Here is an 18882-nt window from a genome sequence, read left to right on the forward strand (position 1 = left end):
TTTGCTACTAGAGAGTTTTTGTGTGTTCAGTGTGGCTTCAAACTAGGAAGGACATTGGAAGCTTGTGTTGGGCTTCTCTTGACTCTACTGATACATACATTTTTCCTGCTACTTTTCCTCTGTATTTTATGCTGTAATAAATTTTAGTTGAGAACATAAGTTGCTATTGACTCTGTGAGTCCTGGCAAATGTCAAAGAATCTTTTCCATGCATTACTATTTTCTATACATTATTTGCTTGATATTTTTTACATTTTTTCATTTTTTTATGAGAGGGGCTTGTTCATTTTGTTTCTATTTTGTGTTTAATTTTTGAATGGATATTTTCATAAATCGAAAATTTAGCAGAACAGTTATCAACTGATGACTGCATCAACAAAATGTGGTATATATAGACAATGGAATATTACTTAGCCACAAAAATGAACAAAGTACTGATCCATGCTACAGCATGGATGAACCTTAAAAACATGATGTTAAGTGAAAGAAGCCAGACACAAAAGGTCACATATTGTGTGATTCCATGTATATGAAACATCAAGAGTTGGCAAATCCATAGAGACAGAAAGCAGATTAGTGGTCGCCGGAGTCTCGTGAAGGGCAGTAGTAGGTGGGTGGGTGAGGGGTGAGGGGTATGGGAAGTAACTGCTAATGGGTACAAGAGTTTTCTTAAGGGTGATGAAAATGTCCTGGAATTAGATAGTGGTGATAGTTACACAACTTTGTATATGAATATATTAAAAACCTCTGATGTGTAGACTTTAAAAGGGTGAGTTTTATAATTTGTGAATTACACTCAATAAAAAAGTTTAAATTCAACTATAATATACAGTGAAGTGTTCACCTCATCTCTTTTCCCTAATCGGTTGACCTCCAAACTGATATTTTAGTTTTCCCTCTCCCATAGATATTATATATATATATGAGCAAATATTTCTATGCTTATTTTCCATTTGTTACACAAATAGTAGCATACTGTTCTCCTCCTTGCTTTTTTTAAGTTTAAAATATTAACAGTAAAAAGATGGGAAAAGCTATGTCACGCTGACATTAATAAAAAGAAGCCTGGAGGTGCTATATTTATAATAAAGATAAAAAGAATTGCACATGAATACAGGACTCTAGTTAGTAAGTCGCTCCTTACAGGCATATGTAAGTATGTGGATACTGTGGTTGAACAAATAGATATATAGAGAGTAGGTAATGAGAGCCTATTTTCTCACTGTCAGGGAAAAAAAGTTAAAGAAAAGGGGAAGGTTAGGATGAATACTGTGGTGTAGATTAGAAAGGATACATGTGTATGTATACAGGAATAGATACTGATCTGTGTGTATGCATGGGTTATTATGTATGCTTTCACTTCCTAGCTCTGTCGTGGGAGGACCTAGAAGCAATTAACACCCCAATAGCAGTGAACATACCTAGTATCCACATCTTTGTGTCTAATATCATTCTCCAATAAAGGAACCAGGGATCTTTGGAATAATAGCTGATTCTGGACAGAAGCAGGGGAAAATGCAAGGCTGTAATGTCTTTTGCTGTAAGAATGTAAGAAGGTGCTAGAAAAAGGGTGAGGGCATGACAAGTGCGCATAGTAGCTAATCTGAAGGAGCTCCCAGTGGCTGAAGTTGGAATAACTTGAGCAAGAAAGTAAATGATGACAGTATTGAGTTATAGCCCATGGAATAAAATAGATGCCCATGAGTCCATGGTTACACACAAAAAAAGTTGGATAAATGGATAAGTTGGGGAGAAGGGACAACTCCTCCTTACAGAAGAATTCCAGTTAATAAATGGAGAACAAATGAAGGAAAAATCACTTGTAGGCAAACACCATGGTAATAACAGTTGCAGGCAAGATCCACTGATATGTGCTTAAATCAGTGGGTAAAAGTTGGAGGAGAAACAGGATATTTGCATTGTCCCAAAGTATCTCTCCCAGGATATTTATCAATTAAAAGTGAAAAATAGACCAGGCGTGGTGGCTGGCTCACCCCTTTAATCCCAGCACTTTGGGAGGCCGAGGCGGGAGGATCTCTTGAGGCCAGAAGTTTGAGATCAGCCTGGGAATATAGCGAGACCCTGTATATACACAACATTAAAAAAAAATTAACTGGGCATAATGGTGCATGCCTGTAGTACCAGAAACTCAGGAGGCTGGGGCAGAAGATCGCTTGAGCCTGGGAGACTGAGGCTGCAGTGAGCAGTGATTGTGCCACTGCGCTCCAGCCTGTGCAACACAGCAAGACTCTGTTTCTAAAATAAAGAAATAAAGGGAAAATAGTCACTTTACAGTGGAAAAACCCAGCAGATGCCACCTTAACCAGGTGTTTAAGGTTAACATAATGAGTGATAATATATATCAACATAGCATACCCTCAGATAGGATACACATAATTTTTGTGATGTTCCTGCCAAAAAGACATGGTCTTGGTCTAATCATGAGAAAGCATTCAACAAACACAAAGTGAGAGGCATCTTACGGAATAAATGATCAGTACTCATCCAAAGTGTCATGGTCATGAAAGACAAGGAAAGACTGAGAAAGTGTCACAGATTGGAGGAGACTATGGAGAAATGAGGAATAAATGCTGTGTGGGAACCTGGATTGGATCCTAGAACAGAACATTAGGAAGAAAATTGGTGACATTCAAATAAGGTCTCTGGTTAAGAGTCTTGTACCAATGTTAATTTCCTGGTTTTGGTAATTGTGTTATGGTTATGTACATTTTTAACAGTAGGGGAATCTGGGTGAAGGGTATACAGGGACTCCAGGTTTATTTTTGTGATTTTTGTGTAAGTTCAAAATTATTTCAAAATGAAGTATTTTTAAAGCTAGCTTTTTTTAGTCCGCCCTTTGAGGCTCAGAAATATTGTGGGATATTGTTTCTTTTCATTTTTCTTCTTTAAAAAAACACTTTGAGTATGGTGATGAGAAAACTCTGAAATCCATGTCATGGCTGATCATGAAACTGGTCCCCCAAAAGCTTGATGACTCAGATAACTAAATAGTTAAGAAAGTGCTCATATGTATAACAGCACTTCACAAACCTAGCAAATGAAAAATGTTGGCTGTAGAAGGAAGAACATTCAGTTCAAAATTGTTGCCATCTACAGATGGGTAAACTAGAGATCCATTGAGGGAGAGCAACTTGCCCTAGTTCACGTATGCGGTTATCTAAAGAGCCTGATGACTCTGGTGTTCTTTCTATCATTATTCAGTCTTCTTCTTTCCTATGGAGGAGAAGGAAATGGAGAAAACATCCATTAGGCTCTTGTTTTAGTCAACCAAAAGCATCCAGCTCTTATCACAGTCATGCTACTCTACATGACATTGGGATGTACTGTCTGTGAAGTTTTGTGGTTCTCCTTTATTTTTGCACTTAAAAGTGAGGCATGGAAAAGCCAACTTTTCCTTTGCCAATCCCTCCCTCTTTTGTTGTTTCTGATTCATGATAATTTAGATTAAGTCTTTAAATTAACCTTCATATTTAGTTAATAGACAATTATTTGGATAACTTGTTTTGAAAAGAAGGCAGAAGAGCAGCAGGGTGTTTTTAATTTTTAGATAAAGTTACCTAACTCTGTGATACTAAACTTTGCTCAGTTGCTGAGTGTCAGAACCCTGAGCTGTCTCTGCTCCCTTGTCCATCCTTCTCCCCAAACACTGCATTGTTGAGTTTGCTGGCAAGAACTGGGAATTATAACTGTGGCTGTGTATCACATCTTCACTGCATAAAACTCACTGATGTCTGATTCTGTTATACACTCAATAGTACGATGCCCTGGCCCGCTAGGAAGAAACCTGTCATAGATCAGCTGAAATACTGCAATAGCAATTCAGCCTTATTATGGGTCAAATGTTTTATACAATAATTTGGAATCTAATCCAACTTATTTAAAGTGTTGTTTTATGGGATCATAGCTCAAAATCATTTCTTTGCAGCCAAGTTGTAATTGGGCATCTGGTGAGAAAAGACTTGGGCTAGGGCCAGGCATGTATCCCCCAACCACTATTTGATGATACCATTTATACTGACCCTTTGCTACAGTAACTTCATTAAGTAGGAGAGATTTGAAGATCTGAAATGTAACAGCTATTATATGTCAACTCTTGTCTGGAAGAAACTCTTAGATGTTAGGATAATATGTATCTGATCCTACTTGGTTCGTAAATAATCTCTTCATGTAGCATAACTGAATGAAGTCTTTTTCTCTATATCAGATTTTTTGAAATGTGGATACAAGGTATATAGCAATTAGTTCTTCTAGGAACATGACATTGTTCATAGAACATTGTTTACTTACTTCTCTTTTTGCCCTTGCAGATGACCTTCTGCATGTACCATCCTTGAGGTGATCCTTGTTTTCCTCTATCTATCTCAGGGTGTCACTTGGTCCCTGACTTACAGGGTTATATATTCCAGAGTAACCTTAGCTCTCTGCTATTTTCTTTAAATATTCATTTTTTTGCTTCAATGTTTATTCTGCTACATAATCAGTCTTCAGTTTCTTAAATTTGAGTGTTTTTTTAAAAAATTGTTGATGTCTAATCCAGATTTGCAGTCCTGCTTGTGTTTTCAATGTTTTTATTTCTGTGCCTTCAATTCTCACCCTAGAGTCAATTTTTACTGCTAGATGTCATTACAAGTTTATCTCACATATTTTGCCATCTTTCTTGATACTGTTTTCTTAAGTCAGTAAACAACTCCATTTGTTTTTCACCCTTTTATTTTCTAAATGATCTCCAGGATTTGGGTTGAACCATGTTGTTTCTAGAGATAGAGTAAATCATTTTTGGTATCTTGTTGATGATGAGTTTATGTAAAATAGCTTAATGTCATGTCTAGTCTGTTATTTAGTTAAATAGATAGGGCTATAGAATCCATCTGTTGGAAACGGTTTTAACTTGGTCATAGGCATTTAAATGTATGCCTTAAATTGGATTTTTGTCTATCATAAATAAGCTTTTTTTCTGTTCAAGCTCAAATTTTTATTTTCCCACTGGAATTTGGTAGAAAAGAAATTAGGCTTTGCTTCTACCAATATTCTCATGAATAGATATTTGGACAGTGAAGGCAGTTTCCACATTGAAAATGATACAAAAACTTGAAAATGTAAAGTCCACAGTAATATAACTGTATTACATAGGACAAATTCCCTTTAATTCCATTAAATATAACAAAAACCAAGACATAGCCTATGTGTCATCCATGATTTGTTAGCTAACTGAATGGTAGTAATGTTCTACACGTTGTCACATTGTCTTAATACCTTTGTTCATTCTCCTATTTGTGAAAGATAGTAAAACTGAAGTAACAATTTGAGGATTTTTAATACCTCCACGTACTCTGTGTTCTTGTTTTAAATATTTCACAAATACCTATCCTAGGAGTTGTTCCACTTAACAAAGTTAATTTTTTCCAGCTTTTATAAAAATGTAATTTCTAGAGTTTCTGCAATTTCCTGGTTATTTTACTTTTTTTTACTAACCAAGAAAGTGTTCTGTGTAGAAACAAATTCAGTCTTAACTTCCATGTTACTAAAAAATTTCAAAACCATAGCCTCTTTAATCTCCCAGTATCCCACTGTAGGAAGAATTCCACTTTGGAATATTTTATCTTTTTTTAAAGGAGCCTGAGAAGTAGTTTTAGAAAATGCCTTTTTCTTGGGTGAACTCTAGATGTAACAATTGAAATATCTGAAATGAAACATTCTATCAGCAAGTGGCATAAACAGAAAATACTGCCTTGTCACACGTAACAGTTCTAACAAGAGCTCCTTGTGTGGCCTTGAGCAAGTCATGGGAATCCTACCTCTGTTTCTCTTCATGTGAGAGCAAACAGCAGCCCTGAGTTTGTAAGACTATTGGTTGTGGTTTCCTAGAAGGACTTTTATAAATGTCAGGGGTTATTTAATGCTGAAAGTTCTGTTAAATCCATTAAGATTTCTGTGTACATTCAATTCCCCAAAGAAATGATTCATTCAACAAACATTTATTGAAACCTATTACTTGTTAGGCACTGGGCTCAGTACTGTGCAGAAAACAAAGTTAGGAAAGACGTGGTTCTTGCCTGACCTTTTAGTAAGAGGTTGCTTGCGTTATATGCCATAAGCCAGATACAAACTAACAGCTGAAACAGTCCAACGGGACAGGTAGGGGCTGGGATTATATCCAGCAGTGGTGATTAAAGATGCAGTCATGGGAGAGACACTGTTTAAGGTATTCTTTGAAGAAGGAATAGGAAGATATTCCAGGCGAGGGGATAACCTGAGCAAAGATAGAGGGGGGAAAACTGATATGTTTGGGGGGTTGAATGTTAAGTCAGAGAAGCATGAGAAATGACACCATCATCTTGTACAAAAAAAATTGATAGAAAAAAAGAAACTGGCAAAAGGAAGTACCTCTTAGAAAGCTGTTGCAGTATTTACGATATGAAATATTAAGGTTTTGAATTAGATGGTGGCAGTAGGAAGGGAAAACTAGAGATGGAATTGAGATGCAGATGAAGCCAACGTGATTAAGTAGAAAGGAGTGGATATTTCACTCCAGCTTACTGACCTGAAGCTCATCTTAACCTCAGATTTCTTTGAAGTTACAGTGAAAGTCTGCCATACTTTTTTTTTGTTTTGCTTTAGATGCTATCTTGTCCACGATCGTATCTTTTGTGCCTAGTGCGTGTTGGGACCTTGAAAAATATTTGTTGAATGAAACATGAGGTTGTTGAAACACTCTGAGAGAGGGAGAATAAATATGGGCTCAACTGAGAGGTACACAGAGATCTCTTAATCTGCAGCTGTACTTTGACTCCCAGTTCAGTTTTTACTCAAATATGGATGAACATTGTATACACCCATGTGCCAACTTTCCTCACTCGACCACATTTTAACCTAGATTTGATGGCCTACAGTTTGCTGATATTTGCAAATTTAATTCCATCCCGTAGCATTATAGAAATATTATTTGACCAAATGCTGTTGGATACTCTCCAACTGTTACATTTTGAGTGCTTTTATCTTATATATGTATTTTTTTTAATTTACTTAGTGGCCATTGTTAAGTGTTATTTTTAAAATAATTAGTGTGATTATGTAGTAATAGTCTAGCTTTTTTTTTGTCTTAAAATGTTTGAAGTTGAATTTTACAGCAGATGGGTAGCTTGCAAATCAAGGTATTCTTGAAAGCATAATGAGTGCTAATAAGGTGATTCTGAATCAAGTACGAGCTCATAACTTCAAAAAGGGATTTTTTGAAAAAGGTGACAGCCTAGTTCAAAAAATATATATTTAAAGTTTAATAAAGAACTCTTGTTCTAAATACACAGTGACATTTTGAAAGTCCAAAAAGTTTGAACATAGAAAGACAAAGAAAAATTATAATAGAGAGAGCCCATGAATTGACACTTAAGAAAACCTACAATAACTGTAATTTGGTCCAAATTTTAGAAGAAATGGGAAAATAATAAGAAAGTAATTTCAACATGGAAGTTTAAGAAAGGATCTCTAGGCTTATGTATTGTATCTTCTTGGAGTTTGTACAGTCAGCCCAATCTCTTAGACCTTCTCCATGTTCATCTCCATTCCTGGATAGTGATTGCTGGTTTTCAGAATAGGTGATCCTGAGGTCTTGGTGCAATCCTTAGTAGCCAAGATATGTATGATTCAGGTTTGAACAACTGACTCTGCTTTCAAAAACAGGGAAGGTGTTTGGAACATTTGAGCAAAGTGTTTCAACAAAAAACAAAATTTAAAATGGTTTTTAAATATTTAGCATCATTCAGCTGATGTCGACTTTTGGCAATGATTTCTATAATTGTGACTTGCATATTTTAATAGGCAACTGACAGATAAAACAGAACCAAGACTATCTCCCCCTTTTTCCAAATTCTTGAGATCTCACTTTAGTGGCATGTGACATTTACTTCATCTTTGAAATGATAAAACATTTAAACATGTTTCACTTATTTCTCCCCAAATTTTCCTATTGTCCCACTAAAGAAATACCTTAAAAAAGTGACATTGGTTCCGATTCAGAGATTTTAAAAAAAAGAAGAAGGAAAGAAGGAGGAACGGAGGGAGAGAGGGAGGGAGTGAGAGACACCCATTGAGAAAGGCTTTTCATTCTGAAATACTTCCGCTCAAATAATAATGTATTTGTAACAAAAACATAAGGAAAGCGTAATGAATAGAGTAACATACTCATGAAAAGAGGGTAATATACAGAGTAGGATTCCTTCATCCCCAAGACAGAATTATTTGTGACATTTTTATCACATATTTTTTATTATAAACTCCTCTGCTTTCGTAAGCAAAAATGAATAGCTGTGATTAATTATGGCCGAGAGAAGTCTCATTCTCCCTATGGAACTTGCTCTTCCTCCTTTTCAAAAGCACCACTAAACATACATCACTAGTCACCTTTGATCTCCCTTTTGTTCACAACCTCCAAGCAGGTGTCAAGCGCTAGGTCCCCTCAGCACAACTACTCATGCCTCTACAGTTACAAGAGAGAGATTTGTAAACCCCTGGTGGGTAGTTTCCATGTCATAGTTTTCTTCCTTCCTTCCACAGTATCTAGCACAGTTTTTACTTTTATAAAGTAGAGGTATTTATTAGATGCTTTATTTTATCAGGCAACAGGAACAAATGCAATTCAGTACATTTTCCTATTTACTGTGGTTGCCAGAAAGCTCACAGCTATGTTTTGGGCCCAGCTGCAGCAATTAACCTTAGTCTAGAATTTTGAAGTTTTTGATATAATTATCTCCATTGTTCTACCCTCTCCATTATATCAGTCTTTACACTTACTGTAATAATGTTACTGCAAAAATATCTTTCTTGAAGGTCATTTTGAAGGCTTTTGAGAAAAATGTAATTGTCTAAGAAGTAAGAGAGCAAGTCAACAACAGAAGGGGCTAATTCTATTTCTGAATTTCTTATTTGCAGCTTATAAGGCTATCTGAGTGATTTTCATTTGGACACGTTAATGTATTCCAGCCATTCCAGTATGGTTAATGGGGGAGCTCAGTTCAAAATGGGCTTCCAGTGATACTCACAAGTAAACCAAATGCAGCTGGGGCTACTTGTAAAACAGAAAGGAATAAATAACAAATACTTGAAACTCCTTAGATGTTTATTTTTTTTTTTTCATTAGGAAAAAAGGAGAAAGGGTTGTATGAGATGTATTTTTTCCTTACTGCTTCGCTGCAGGGTGCAATTGAACTTGTATTCAGTGCTTGTTTTGAGGTTTAGTAATCTATTGATACTTCAGCTTTCGATCATCGGTGCTGAAACGCTGTGGTCAGCATTAGGTTGTTTGCCTAATCGATGTGGAAAGTATTTTCCTCCCTTTAGCTTGTTTTTTTTCTAGGTATTTTTTTTTAGGGATGAGGAGAAGGGGTAATGTTCTCGAATGATTGGGATTTCTGCAGTCAGTAAAGGTATGAGTTTATTGGAGAGCTGAGGAGCAGTTTTTAAAGAATCCTATATTTGTTTAAATCTGGGTACATAGCAAACATTTCAAAAACACTCTGGAAATGTTTATACAACAAATGTAAGCAACATACAATACAGAGCTCTCATGTACATACTTACCATCATAACTAATAGCCCTACTTTGTAAACAGAATGTGTTTCCTAGGAGTAGTAGAATAGATTTTCAGAAGTCCAATCCTTTTTCATGACCTGGACTGGCCTTCTTTTACGTGACTGCTAATACCATTACTGATGTCAGAGATGTGGAATTAAGATGTCCAGATTTCTTCAATATGACCTTTGGGAAACTGAATTATCAGTACTATAAGAAAATGCGTAGCAAATAACTAAATCCATTGTTGGATAGGACAATATTCTCTTAGAGAAGGGGTTCTCAAAAGTGTGACAAACAGACTAGCAGCATCAGCTTCACCTGGGCATATTTAGAAATGTAAATTCTCACCTCACCCACACCTACTGAATCAGAAACTCTGGGGGTAGGCCTGGCACTTTGCGTTTCAAGAAACTCTCCTGGTGATTCGGGCAAACAGTGAAGTTTGGGAACCATTAATTTAGAGAAAACCATAACTGGTTTAGCAGGATGTCAATTGAGGATGATGTTTTAAAGCTTCAGAATTCTCAGGGTGCTGTGTTGTTCCTCCAGTGCCTCCTCCTTCCTCATCACTTGTCCAAGCGGCCCTTTCTTGATATATATTCAGATCTGTTGGAAGGAAAATGATGTCTGTTCTGGAAGACTTACGTTTCTTTGGGAGACCTATTATGTTTTCCCTCCAAGGAGCATCACATTGCTTTTTAGCTGAGAAAAGGCTCTGAGAGGTATTGCATGAAAGACAGCAGTTTAGTTCTGTTTAACCCAAGAATTTCTCTAAATCTTTTGATCACAGAACCCTATCTTTGTGGAGCATAGAGAAACTTGTCACGGAGTATTACATAAGAGGTGATTGGCCAAGAATCATGCTGGTGTCTAAATGTGTGGAACCCAAAAGAAATGAAGTTGTTTTAATTATTTACTTATTATAACCCTTTGAAAGGATTAGTAACTTTTTTGTACTGCAGAGGCTTTATTGTAGGTGTTAATAGCTGCCACACGTGGACATTCAAAATTTCATATGTAGCAAGTGTGAAAGCAAAACGATGTGTCTATGTATACACACACACACACACACACACAGCATATTCAGACATTTCACTCTTATATGAGTCAATTTTCACTTCCATAAGGTTAGCCTATTAAGATGAAAAATAAGAAAAATGAAAAATTAGCTCCAACATTTATAAACAGTTTTCTAACGAGATTCAATTTTATTATTTTACCAATTTATTTAAATGATATTTACAATCACTTAGCCACAGTTATTTTTTAATATTTTAAGCACCCTTAACATCTTTTACAGTCTCTTATTTGGCTTTGTCTTTCTAACTTACCAGGAAAAAAAATGACTTGCCTGGTTTCTTTTTATCATTTTAATATGTATTATAAGTAAAATATAAGAGTACCCATGGCAAAGTTAGAATAAAAATAGTACCAACTAGAGTGTGATGCTCCGTGCTTTTTTATATAATACAAATGTCTTTGAATGTTTTATTCATTATGATTTTAAAGTGGATGTACATTATGCTAAATCTTAAACTTGTGATGGTAAAAGAGTGTCTCTTGACTAGGTAAACTAATCTCCTAAGTAGGCACTGGCTTATTACCACTTGAAAAGAAAAAGGAACAATAATTCTTTTCTCCTTTTAGTTATTCATAAGGATGAAATTAAAGCTTGGATCTCCTTCTTTATCCTGCCTTTTCACCTAGAATACCACTAAGTTGTGGGAGCAGCAACTATTTAACAATAATATCCAGTTCTAATAAGGGAAGTGTCCTCAGTTTTCTAACATTATCCATATATAAATTCCCTCCCTAGGCACATAGTAATTTATATTACTCATATAATTGGTAATTACTCTATGATAATATATTACCTCTTTTAGGGAGGTAAAATGATTTAAAGTAGTTATAGTCTGTCAGAGTTTTTATACTTAATTCTCAGAAAGTATTTTAGTTCTATTGTAAAGAACTAATAAAGAAAAATATATTTTTGACATTTTGTACTGATTTTTCTTTCAAAACATACTAAATTTTGCTTTGTTCCTTTTTCCTTTCAAAGCATGTAGGAAGCATGTAGGGGCAGGAATTATTTCTAGAGAAGTTAACACAATTGGAAAATAATTTACCGATGATCTAAAAGTAGTTAGAATTCAGGGCACTAGAATCTCAGCTTAGCACTCTTTCTAATAAAACACTGTATTCCTATTAAAACTTCTTAAATTCATTTCTTCTTTGGGAACAGATACATTAGAGGTCAGAGTATGAACAGCCTGTTACCTGCTTCCAAAACAGTTGATTCTTAGAACAGTGGATTTGTTTGTTGTTGTTATTATTTTCCCTATTATATTGTCTTTAAAAGTATAAGTACACTTTTGGATTCTCCATGCTCAGTTGTCTAGTCACTCTTTTTTTTTTTTCTGAGACAAGGTCTCACTCTGTTGCCTGGGTTGGATCATGGCTCACTGTATCCTGCCTCAAGCTCCTGGGCTCAGGTGATCCTCTCACCTCAGCCTCCTGAGTAGCTAGGACAGCAGGCATGTGCCACCACGCCCAGCTAATTTTTTTTACTTGTTTTTAGTAAACACAGGGTTTCCCCATGTTGCCTAGGCTGGTCTCGAACTCCTGTGCTCAAGCAATTCTCTACCTCAGTCTCCCAAAGTGTTGGGATTACAGGCATGAGCCACCATGCCTAGCTCACTTTTTATATAACAGCCAGATTATCTAGTATCATCATCAAAATATCTAGAACACTTCATTTTAAAACGCTGTGGAGAAACCTGAATGATAAATCGTAGACTAGAATTGATGTGTTTATTTTATTGGTATGTTTACATGATGCAGCCACATATTAAAATTTGTATTTGAAACCCTTTAGTTTTATTTTGTGAATAATGTTTACTTAACCAAAAATAAATTGACAATAAAGAAAAGAAAGGAAAGAAACATAACTTGTACATTTAAAGCACTGAAAAAGTCAAACCCTCGTGCCTAAGCCCACAGATCATCACCTCCGCTTTGCAGTATCTCAAAATATATCTACTTTACGGTCATTTAACTAAAACCTCCACTGAAACTGAGCTTTCGGTGGGGTAGTCTTTTGTGAAGTGATGTGTGCAGTTCATGTGCATTCTCGTTTGCCTCTGTCCTTGGGGGAATGAAATGCTTCAGAAGAACATTTTGTACCATTTTGTGTTAAGGTTGATCTTTTCTCATCATTTGGAGACTTTCTCCGCTTTGTGATAGTGTCAAGCCGACAGCACTCACTTGTCATCTGAGTAAACTTGCTTCTGAATGGCACTATGGTGTTTTTAAAAGATTATTCTCTTAGGGTAGTGATGATAGTCATGAAGTGCACAGACCACCTCTTTCACTGAGTCCTACTTCCATTGGTTCTCAGTTTCCATGGTATATTGCTGGACTGTTACTTTTGTCAGTTCATGGCCGTTTATGCTTAAGTCCTCATGACCCAATTCCTGATAATTGGACATTGCTTCTCCCAAACCAACTAGCAAAATGCTACTGTGCAAACAGTTACTAAAAACTGTGTTAAGAGATAACATGTTTTGCTAATTGTTCTGCTTCAGGAATTATGGAAGGCTGTTTCTAACATTTTCCCAGGGCCAGGTGCAGTGGTCCACGCCTATACTCCCTATCACTTTGGGAGGCAGGTGGATCACTTGAACCCAGGAGTTCCAGATCAGCCTGTGCAACATGGGGAAACCTATCTTTACAAAAAATACAAAAATTAGCTGGGCATGGTGGTGTGCACCTGTACTACTCAGGATGCTGAGGTGGGAGGATTACCTCAGCCTGGGAAGGTTGAGGTTACAGTGAGATGTGATAGTGCCACTACTCCAGCCCGGGCAACAGAGTGAGACCCTATCTAAAAAAAAAAAAAAAAAACCCAACATTCAATTACCTTGTCTTATTCATTCTCAAGTCATCCAAGATCGCTAGGTTCTGAACAAAATAAATTTGCCATAAATTTGGGCTACTAACTGGTGTCTGGACATACCTAACAGTCAGTTGATATGTAGTCTTTGTTATAATCTTAGAGGGAAAGTGGTGGGCCAGACAGTATAAATATTTGAACCAGTTCATTCCTCTATTTAGAACTGTCAACAGTATTATGAAGCAAAGTATCCTGATGGAGTGTGAGCTCTGGACTGCAGAACACATAGGTTCAAATCCTAGCTCTGCTACTTATTAGTTATGTCAGGTTGGGCATGCTTCTTCACTTCTTAGTGCCGTTTCCTCAATTGTGAAGATTAAATGAGATAATGCATATAAAGCACTTTGAACAATGCCTGGCACATGGAAAATCTACAATAAAGTTAGCCATTAATATTCAGGTGGACATGGCGTGAAAAACTGGAAACCAGTTTACAGTATTCTAAAAAATCTCTCAAATCAGTTTTGTTTTTATGACTACTTTCATGATATTAATAGAAAATATAATTTTATGGGAGCCTCAACCTGGTGTCTGTGTATCAACAATTGTCTCATGCCATGTAACATGAGCTAAAGCTGTATATATAATATCTGCAACTTATGCATAAGTGATCTGAATTAGTTAACATCAAAAAGGTCATTTGACTTTATATGCAAGAGTCTAGTATACCAAGTCAATGCAAAACATGAAACAATGTAAAACCAAGTGAATACTCCAGTTATCTTTAGTAGAAAACGAATGTAAAAGATTAGCACACGGCCGGGCGCGGTGGCTCAAGCCTGTAATCCCAGCACTCTGGGAGGCCGAGGCGGGTGGATCACAAGGTCAAGAGATTGAGACCATCCTGGTCAACATGGTGAAACCCCGTCTCTACTAACACAAAAAATTAGCTGGGCATGGTGGCACGTGCCTGTAATCCCAGCTACTCGGGAGGCTGAGGCAGGAGAATTGCCTGAACCCAGGAGGCGGAGGTTGCGGTGAGCCGAGATCGCACCATTGCACTCCAGCCTGGGTAACAAGAGCGAAACTCCGTCTCAAAAAAAAAAAAAAAAAAAAAGTAGTCAAGGATTGGGCCAGGGTAGGGGTGATGTTAAACGGGTGTTGAGCTATAGAATATGGATGAGACTGTAGAGTTATGCAGGAACCAAGTCATAAAGGACCTTTTTTACCTTGCCAGGAAGTTCGAAGTTCTGCAGTCTAAGAACAATAAAGAAGTCACCGAAAAGTTTTTAGGTCAGGGAGTGAGTGACATGATCATATTTGTCTTTTGCAAGGATTACTCTGCAACCAATTGAGAGTTGGTTGGAGGCAGGAAGACATGTGAGAAAGTTGTTGCAATAATCTTCCTGGATTGAGATGATTATGTTTGGTATTGAGAGAAGGTTCACATGTGAGATAGGATGTAGAGTCCATAGGGCTCGGTTACTGGATATGGAGAATGGTTTATTTATTTATTCTGTCACGCCTGTAATCCCAGCACTTTGGGAGGTCGAGGCGGGTGGATCACGAGGTCAAGAGATTGAGACCATCCTGGTCAACCCGGTGAAACCCCGTCTCTACTAATACAAAAAAAATTAGCCGAGCATGGTGGCGCGTGCCTGTAATCCCAGCTACTCAGGAGGCTGAGGCAGGAGAATTGCCTGAACCCAGGAGGCGGAGGTTGCGGTGAGCCGAGATCGCGCCATTGCACTCCAGCCTGGGTAACGAGCGAAACTCCGTCGCAAAAAAAAAAAAGATTAGCACACTGATGTTTTACACTGCCTCATTTCTTTCACTCTATCCATTTTGTCAAAATCTTTGAGAATGAAATTTGATTTACCTTATTTAACAGATATAAACTGACTTGTTTTTTTCAAAAAGACATGTTTTCTGATTTTATCTTGATTTTTGAGGGAAAGTACAACTGAGCTAGAGTAGATTTTTTTTTTCTCACCAAAATAAGAATTCCACTAATTAAAAGGCACTGACTAGAATATCACCATGGCCTGAATGACCCCAGAAATCCTTTCGTGCTTAATATAGAGGATGTACATTTTTAATGAACACTACATCTTTAGGCATGTACTACTCTTCTAATAAGTCTTGTTTCAGCTGTTTAAATTGACTAAGGGAGTACAGTTCATAGATTTTGAAGGTAACTAATTAACTCTCTATTCCTTGCTTTGGATGTGGAGCTGTGCATCCTTTGGCAGTGGTCATATTTCAACTTCTTCTCTGTAAGGCCATGAGACATTTATGGTTGAAACATTGATTTATTTTAAAGCAAAAAGCCTCCCTTTATCACTATTTTCTTTAACCCCATTTCTAGTTACATTGTTTGTGGAGGGCCTTGTTTAGTTCTTTAAATACTGGGAACAGTTTCGTCATCATTAAATATTAACTGCTCACTGGAAGCAGAAGTGAGCTTCATTAAGGTTGCTGTATTTACTAAATTAGACTGGAAGAGGAATATTTTAAGACACGCACATATCTGAAATAGAGAGTGAAGAAAGGAAGAAAGAAAGAAAGGAAAGAAAGAAAGAGGAAAGAGAGGAAAGAAAGAAAAGAAAGAAAAAAGAAAGAAAGAAATCTCAGCAGTTTCATTAGAGCTTTGTCAATTGTGTTCACATCTCTGAAACATTTCATCCAAAATGAAAGTCACATTTTGGATGAAACTTAACATACTTGGTAGATAGTCAGGACAGGCACAATAGATCTTTATTTTAGAAGAGAAAGCATTTGTATCAATACTTTGTTTTCATGTCTGTAGAACAAACAGTAAGTTGGCCTAATTTTCAGATGCTTTTTAAAAGAATCACTTGCCTAAAAATGCCACTTAAATACACGATACATTTAGAGTTTGGAATTTTCTCTGGGAATTTGCCTGATACTCTAAACTACATACAGTTGTATTTTATTTTTAATTAATAATTATTATGGGAACATAATAGTTATGCATATTTATGGGATACATGTGATATTTTGATATAGTCATACAGTGTGTAATGATCAAATCAGGGTAATTGGGGTATCCATCATGTCAAACCTTTATCATTTCTTTGTATTAGGAACATTCAAATCCTACTCTTTTAGTTTTTTAAAAATATACAATGAATTGTTATTAACTATAGTCACCTTATTGTGCTATTGAATACTTGAACTTATTCCTTCTATCTAACTGTGTTTTGTGCCCGGTAACCATCCCCTCTTTATAAACCCCTTCTCACTACCCTTTATAGCCTCTGGCAATGATCATTCCACTCTCTATCTCCATGAGTTCAGTTTTTTGTTTGTTTGTTTTTTTAACTCTCATATGAGTGAGAACGTGCAGTATTGATCTTTCTGTGCCTGTCGTATTCACTTAACATAATGTTCCCCAGTTCCAATCATGCTGCTGCAAATGACAGAATTTTGTTCTTTTTTATGGTTGAATAATATTCAATTGTGTAATGTACCACATGTTCTTTATCCATTCATCTGTTGATGGAAACTTAAATTGATTCCATATCTGGGCCATTGTGAATAATGCTGTAGTAAACACGGGGGTACATCTCTCTGAAATACTGTTTTCCTTTCTTTAGGTTAGATACCCAGCAGTGGGATTTCTGGAGCATATCATAGTTCTATTTTTAGTTTTTTGAAGAACCTCCATACTGTTTTTTATAGTGGCTGTGCTAATTTACATTCCCACCAACAGTTGCCTACTTGCCGGCAATTTTAATAACAAGTTAGCACAAAGGTTTCAATAGAACTTTTGGTGATGAAATATATGTTTTCCCTAACAAAACATAAACTTAATCCATGCCTCAAAAGTATTTTAATGGCAGTCCATGTCACCAAGTAAAAACTTTCTACATGAAAATTCCATTTTTGCTTATTATAAAGTGGAGACATTTGGCTTCATTGGGGGTTGAAACAATTTCACACTGATTAATTCACCCTGTAAACAACCATTTTGGTACCATGTTTTACATTTCTTTATCTGAAAGAAGATTCATATTTAACAAAAGAAAAACTGATTTTCATCGCTGTACCCCTAATTTAAAAATGCAGAGGGAAACCAACAGCTATATCTACCCTTTATATAAAGTTTGAGTGGAGAGCTATGTGGCTGGTTATAAAGGCATAATTATTTAATTCATTCTGAGCAGCACACTGAGTCCAGCAAAGATAAATTGTTTAACTCTGAGCAATAATCAGTGCCTTTCTCGCGATATATTCTTCATATACATTTGTAAGATATTTTCGCAAATTAAATTTTGCTTTGAAACTTTTCATTTTACTTAGAGACAGGAAATTTAATTTTGTCAAGTGGAAACCCCAAGGTTTAAGGTTAGTGCAAAACTAAAACCCTTTGGAGTTGAGGAGATTGCCCAATACCTTCTGACTTTCCAGGTTTCAGTACAGCAAAAACTCACTTGAGACCCTTAAGTCATGGAAAGCCTAAAATAATTAGCACGGTTTCAGGGGGCAGAAGTCACAATGTAGGAAAGCCAGTTAGACAGAGAAGGCTTGATGTTCTTACTTCAGAAGTTGCTTGACTAAAGCCTTCAAATAAAAGAAGAAAGCCACGGCAACCATTTGGAAAGATCTGATGAAACTTACAGCTTTGAAAAGGGGTGTTGGGAAGATGATTGTGGGATGTTACTTTGCAATCATAGGAAAATATCCATCTTGTTAGCTTTTGGGAGATCATGGATGGGCAAAAATGTCATTTCAACAGAAGAGCCAATTTTTGGGAGTTCACTCTATTTTTCTATTTAAGAGAGAAATCAAAATGAAAGTATGAAGGAAAACTAACTTAACCTGCAGAACACCATACAATTTGGTTTAAGGTTTAGTTTATTTACCTATAGAATGAGGAAGTTCGATTAGATCAGCATTTTCCTAAGGGTACACTAAAGAGAGATGTTAACGGGAATATCATGAAAAATGGGGGCATGGTTTCTGAGTCAAACAATATTGGGAAATGCTGGGTTAACAAAGGTAACCAGGTTTCTTTACTTTAGGACATGTGAGAGCCTTCATCATACTCTTGTGTATAGTCAGCATACAAGAGAGTGACATTTCTTATACTCGATTGACCAGTGAACCCAGCGTTTGAGGTTCCTCTCTTGGGATTAGTTGTCTGTGGTACACACTCTGGCAAATGCTGGACTAAATGATCTCCAAGAGCCTCTCTAGCTTTACTATTTCATGTTTCTATGATATGTCCATAAACATATCAACTTCCCCAGAGCAGTACAATTTTATTATTTCTGACCTTACTAATTCTTAATCTTTGATCATTCCAATGAAAGCGTCTGCATTCTTAATGAAAAAATAAATTCAGGACTGTGTCTAGCAATTGCTTAAATGTTCAC

At 36.4% G+C, this 18882-nt stretch overlaps 1 protein-coding gene across 3 annotated transcripts in view; it reads left to right on the forward strand.

The window, feature by feature from the left end:
• MBNL3 (muscleblind like splicing regulator 3) overlaps window positions 1-18882 on the forward strand; it is a 113952-nt gene that overhangs the window by 53233 nt on the left and 41837 nt on the right. The window lies entirely within an intron of this gene.

This window comes from Aotus nancymaae, unplaced genomic scaffold, assembly GCF_030222135.1.
Source record: "Aotus nancymaae isolate 86718 unplaced genomic scaffold, 86718_ANA_hifiasm-v0.15.2.pri h1tg000004l, whole genome shotgun sequence".
In the NCBI taxonomy this organism is placed as follows: domain Eukaryota; kingdom Metazoa; phylum Chordata; class Mammalia; order Primates; family Aotidae; genus Aotus; species Aotus nancymaae.